General features: G+C 33.6%; 1 pseudogene; it reads left to right on the forward strand.

Annotated features, from left to right (window-relative positions):
- The first annotated feature begins 6,302 nt into the window (after window positions 1-6,302).
- LOC112485652 lies at window positions 6,303-6,421 on the forward strand (annotated as a pseudogene).
- The last annotated feature ends 482 nt before the right edge of the window (window positions 6,422-6,903 follow it).

The following is a 6,903-nucleotide window of genomic DNA, read 5'->3' on the forward strand; positions in this document are numbered from 1 at the left end:
ATTTCACTCCTGAACTTGCATATACAATTTATCATTAAACATGCTAACCCAAAATATAATGACCTCAAACCCAACTTATCCCAAACCAAACCCATTTTCTCCTTATCTTTTATCTCGTCTTTCTTTATTAGTCTCTATTTTGTCATCTCAAATATTGAATTTTCCTTGATTTCTTTATTTTCCATCCCAGATGTAATCAACCACTTCTGTTGTTTCTCAAATACATCTGTTTCTTTCCTTCCAAAATTGTGATTCAAGCCACATATTCTCTCCTGGATTTTTATATTCACCTCTTCAATAGGCTCTAGTTTTTCTTTCCAACTTATTTCTCCCACTATATTTTAAATAATCATTCTAATATTTAATCTGATTATTTCCCTTGCTTTTAAACATGTAATTGGCTTTGTTATCTTCAACATGCATTCTAGATGTTTCATGATTTGGCTCCTGCTTATATTTATAATTTTAGCTGCTGCCCTCCCCACCTACTCTAAGGGCCAGCCAAAATGAAATTTTTTCAGTCTCACACATAAACATACCCTCTCTGACTTCTTGGACTTTGCATATGATTTTTGCTTTAACTGAAATGTGCATTATTATTGAACATGACTAATTCTTACTCTTGAGGTTTTAACTTAAAGAGTAACTCCTTTAAGAACCTAAATTGCTTCTCTTGGAACTGCTAAGAAGTTCTGTAGAACTTTGTTCTTCTCTCTCTATTGACAATTATATCATCTGGATTTTTTTTTTTTTAACATACTGTAGGTGCAATCATTCTTTGTTAAATAAGTGTAGACATTATAATCAATTACTATGGAACTAAACCCAGTAATTCCTGCTAGTAGGAATGGTACATATGTGAAAATTAAAAAAAAAAGAAGTATCCCTCTTTTAGAGTATAGATAGGTGAGATAGATTTCAGCCACTATCCCCTTTTGTAGGGCACAGTTGGAATAATCAACTACACTCTTTAGCCCTGCTAATCTTGTCCAGGACTAGGAGAGACATGAGGATCTCAGTGCATGGCCAGCACAAAGTGCACATCTAACTCGATAGAGCACTTAAGCTAGTTAGAAGATCAGTCTAAGTTTTGAAACTAGTATTGAATGGGGTCATAATGAATTATACTCATTTATCTTTAGTGATCTCAGAGTTGCTTTCACTGTCATTTCAGGTTACTCTTGGTGTTCTTTCTATCTTTGGTATTCTATCAATAAGACACAATCTGAAATTCAACTCTACGAAGGTATATGTGACCAATAATCTTAGTTTATTTTAAAATTTTTATTTTCCATCAATATACTCTCATTGATGGAATATAGCTTCTAGGATCCATGTTATAAGTCCTATGAAGGAGAAGAAAATCAAGTTAACAAAAAGTCGTACTGGGTTAGGATGAGCTCTAAATCCTATGAGTGGCATCCTTCTAAAAAAGCCACATGAAGACACAAGACTCAGAAGAGTGAAGGCTCTGAGACGACAGAGGCAGAGTAGAGTTATGCAGCTGCCAAAGAATGTTAAAGATTGCCTTTCCAGCTTTTCACCCAGCTCTCCTTTTTCATAATTTCCTGTCTTCTTTCTTGCAAGAACCTTGAAAAGCAAGTTTCAAAAACGCACTGTTCTCATTCTCTCTTTAATTTCAACCAGGTTTTCTCACCCACCACTATAATGAAATAGCTCTCTCAAGTTTATGAATAACCTTTATGTTGTTATTTCTAAAGGCCAATTCCCTATGCTCATTGTCTTTTATCTTTTAGCAGCAGTTATCATAATTACACAATCTTATTTTACCTCCCGACTCAATGGACACTCTTTAAAATTTCTTTCACACTCTTCTTCTCTGTGTCTTAATGTCACAGGGCTTAGATGTTGATCTCTATCTAATTCGCTTACATGGTAATTTTTTTTTTTTCATCTAATGACTTGTAACACCAGTTATATGTTGATGGCTGTCAAATGTATATCTCCAACTCAGACTTCTCTCTTGAACCTTAGACTTGTTTATCAACTATTTGATATTTTCACTTAGATATCTGTTAAATATCCCAAATACAATAAATCTAAACTCTCAGATTGGCTCTGTTTTCCTTTCTTAGCCCTCATCCCCCCCAAAACACCTTATGAGTAGGATTACAGAGAACAAATATTATCACTATTGTTGATAGTGTTTTTCTAGGTGCCTAGGGATTCTTTTACATAATTCAGTTTGATACTTAACTATGTTATAGGTGTCTATGAATAAGATAACTAAAGTTTCCAAGATTAACTTGATCAGGCTTAAGCAACTTGCACAGTGGTGTAGCTCAGTCAACATCAGGTCTGTATGGATTGAAATTTCATTTTAACCATGCCATGATATTACCACTTTTATAAACACTGAAAATGCAAGGAGAAAAAATTTCTTCCTTTCCTCATGCATGTATACTCTCTCATGTGTAGCTGAGTGTCATTTATTTATGTGAGACAGCTGCTCTTCTAGCCCTGAATTTGTTAGTCCAGATTTGTTAAAACTACCACTGATACTGTTATTTCTTTTTTCATTGTCATCAGCTTCTTTTTTAAAGCAATCTGTAACACATTTAGAAATGCTTCTAGGAAATAGCTTTGCTACTCAAGAATGGCACTTCAGAACTAAGTAATTTAATATTTCACAGAGGAATGTACTGAATGCACTGATTTCCATAGAGCTTTGGTTGGACTCACAGAAGTGACAATGTGCTACTCTACAATAAGTCGAGATTTTTTTTACAATAAGCTTTTCATGTAGGTGGCCCAGAAATCATTGCTGACATTCACCTTAAAAAGGATTCACTATCTACCTTATTTATTTGGTTACATTCTTTTAAAAAAAAAAGATATGTGTGCTGCTATTACTTGAAGGTAGATTTCTGAAATAAATAATTTTTATATATATTAGTATGATATTGTTTTCTGAAATAAATAATTTTCTTTCCTATAAATGGCTATAGTCATACTTCTTATGAATTGGGGCTCCAATTCAGTTTTACATTCTATTAACAAACTTTTTTTAGGTCATACCTACATGACTTCAGATTCTTGGGTAGGAAAGAAAAACCTGGCATCACTGTGAGGGAATGCCACATATCTAAATACAATAAAAATCACGTGGAGCTTCTCAGTTGTGAGAGCAGAAGTGATAGGAAAGATTGGAGAAACTACATGTTCATAATAATCAAATTTCAAATATTCATATTCTAACCACTCAGATGAAAAAAGTCACTTTTACAAGATGGCATATACTCATTATAACCTTCAAAAATAAAGAGCAAATGATAGCTCAGGTAGAATGCTTACCTGTTTGACCATTGCACATTTGGAGAATATTTGCTTAAGGAATATAGGTTGGATAAATACACAATTACTTTTTATAGCATAATTACTTACCAATGATGCATTATGACAGGTTGATTGAAAAATCCTTACATCGGTTTTAATTATTCAGATTTGAACCTAAACCTACATACTTGTGTGAAATAAAAGAGGGGAACAAGGTAGAGGCCTCAAATTAATGACATTTTTTCTTAAGAGAGCCAGAAGTTTAGGATAAACTTGGCATGCAATATGTTTTATTTCAGAAAACAAACACACTTTTTTTTGTATGGTAATAAACTTTATAATTTTGGAAAATGACACTAGTAAGACCTTTGACAAAAATTTTGTTCAATCACCTAAGCTTATTTAATCTTTAATTGACTTGATTAAAGCAGTATATCTAAATCATGTTTGCATATTTAATTGTTATGCCTAAAAACTTCAAATATATGTAAAATTTATACTGCTTGTCAGAGATACAGGTATTAATCTGGGTTTGGCTTCTTTTCAGGACACCACATTAATACTTTTAACTACTTTGTAGGATGAAAATAAGAGTACAGGCTTATATGAAGATTAAATATAAAAATTATAACTACATTTTAATCTACATTTCTACACAGTGTACAACATAAGTCTTTGTGAACTTTTCCAACTACAAATAAATCTGAAATACATATATTTTCCTTCTAGTTGTATATTCATTAGACATTAAGCCAGTAATGATCTTCACCTTTGTATCATGTCTAGCATTAGTGACCTTCAAGTGCTTGACCTCCAGAGAAACTGGTTTGCCAAGATTTCTCTAACTTGCACATGGAAAGCTTAAGGTTAGCAGAAGTTATATAATTTGTTCTAAACCTTAAGACTCCTGGATAGTAGAGCTAAAACTCAAGTCTTATTCCTAGTTTGGTGATTTGAATCTTTAACTGATTTTAAATAAAGGGCTTTAGTTAATAATCTTTTTACTCAGTGCCAGCCTTGATAGCAAGAAACAGCAGACTTCAAGTTCAAGAACATTATCGAACTGCAAATTGGTCCAATTTTACTCTCATTATTTCTGGAACATGCTAATATATCAACGAACAACATTGTCATTGTCAATATTGTCAATACTTGGGAGCCTTTCTACAGACATTTATACATGAGGGGAAGAATTTCTTACATCAATACCCTCTCAAGGATATTTTGTGGCATACCTACTATTATCCTGGCACAATTTAGGTATAGAAGATAGCAATAAAGATTTCTCTATATTCATAGATATTAAATGTTACTGAAGTCACTCTTTAAAGAGAATCATATCCATAACATAAAATAAAATTATTGCAAGTATCATGAAGAAATATAGAATGCTATGAGAATATGTAATGAAGGGACTATGTTAATTTTATGTAAAAATCTGTAAGTTGATTAGGGAGCAGCCAGGTGAATGGATTTGGGACTGGGGACTGTGGGTGAGAGAAGAGAAGAATATTCTAAGCTGAGGAAATATGTATGATGGCCCCAAGGTAGGAAGGGGAACAGTGATTTCAAGAAACAAAGAAACCAGCAAGGCTTGGATGATATGACCAAAGGGAAATTTATGAGAAAGTAATGTGAGACACAGAGTCGAGGGCAACATCATGACACTAATTGTATCCTTAAACATGAGTAGGAAAAAAAAAATTCGAATAGATTTCAACTACTTCTTCAAAACAAAGGTTAGATTGAGTTATTCCATTATCTGGCAGGACACAAAGTTGACAGTTACCACAGAAAGATTCCATTTATGTACTAAGTTCTTCAGAGACCATCTAGTTCTACCTCAGCCAGTGATCACAGGGCCCTTAAGAAGCAAAGTATCTACACAGTCAACAGATGAGAGAAAAACACATTGGATGTCCCATTCTTGCTTTAGCATAGATGAAAATAACCTTGAACTTGGGCATTGTTCCAAGATTTTAGATATTGCCATAGATTAGTGCCAGTCTCGAGTTACCTGGAGGTTTTAAATGTCTGCACCTGCTTTATGTACCTGCTATTGATTTTAGGTACTAACCCAACCTTCCAATATTCCTGACAGCATGGCTGTTGCCTCACTTTTTAGGCTATTCATTCTTTTCCCTCACACACTAATTTAGGATTTAAAAAATATTGGAATCCTAAAACAGTGATTAATTTGAAGGGTTTTGTTCAGTAACTCTGAATTACTTGTACATTGGCCACACACTAAAATGTTGCCCTGTCATATAGATGTTTTCTGCTGAATATCTAATTCTCTAAATACTCATCATAATTCACAATATGAACATTTATCATTTGAAAGGAGAATAGCAGTGAGAAGTGTTTGTCAGCTCTTTTAAAGCTGTGAGAAACGGCGGTCACTATTTGCCACACTAGACTATTTCTGTCACACAGGGAGGATGGGGTTACACACCTTAAAGAGATGTTGTCTCATGGCTTTTGTCTTTACTTCCTTGCTCAGCTCCCTTGGCTCTTCCTCATGTAACACACAAAATCAATGGTTTTTAAGCCACTTAATATTTTAGGTAGTGATGGCTCAAGCTAGTAAACTGAGTCTTGGTCCATAGACTGATGAATTGAATTCAGTGTAGATGAGTAAGTAGTGGCCAGACTCATTACTCTCCTTAAAGGAAAAACAAACAAACAAACAAAAAAAACAAAACATCAGACAAAGATCGCTCCTGGTTACAATCGCTCCCTCAGTAAATTATATAGTCATCATTTCCCTGTCACTTTCTGACAATAGTTTTTCATTTTAAAGAGACCATTTACAATGTTCCTTTTCACAATCATGTTTATTTAATGGTAGACATGTGTGAGGCTATGTTAACTCTGTACTCAAGATCAGTGTTATTTGTGGAGACACATTCTCAACATATATTTAATTACTTCTCTTTTCCTCATACTTCAGGCTACAAGAGAGTCTGTTGAGCAAGAATGAACAATAAAATACATCATTAATAGTCTACGGCCATGCTACCGTGAACAAACTGGATCCCGTCTGATCTTGGAAACTAAACAGGGTCGGGCCTGGTTAGTACTTGGATGGGAGACCACCTAGGAAGACCAGATGCTGTAGGAATGAAAAATAAAAAAAATAAATAAGAGATTGTAAGCTGATAAGGTCCTTGTAATCTGTGAGGTCAACCAAGGTTTGCCTCGCCTAAAAAGTAAAATAAAAAAATTTTAAAAAAATCATTAATAATAATAACATATTTATATGAATTGTTTTCCAGAAAATTTAATCAATTTTATGGGCATGTTCTTACTTCTTTCTCCAATAACCAAATGAAATTGTTTTAAAAAAAGGTGTCTGTTCCAATGGCTTCATATAATCACAGATTTGTCCTTATTATGGATGTGTTTAACTGTATCTAGCTGCTGTCTTTTTTTGAAATTTTCTTTTTTCTCTGTTTCACAACATGCTTATTTCTTGTTTCCTCTATCACTGTTTTTAGTCAGTTTAGTTACCGGTGATTTTTCTTTAATTTTTTAAGCTTCTCCTAGTCTTTAATTATCAGAATTACAACAATGACTTTCAAAAATCTGTGTTTCGCTCTTTCT

The sequence above is a fragment of the Pteropus alecto genome, unplaced genomic scaffold, assembly GCF_000325575.1.
Source record: "Pteropus alecto unplaced genomic scaffold, ASM32557v1 scaffold5, whole genome shotgun sequence".
In the NCBI taxonomy this organism is placed as follows: Eukaryota; Metazoa; Chordata; class Mammalia; order Chiroptera; family Pteropodidae; genus Pteropus; species Pteropus alecto.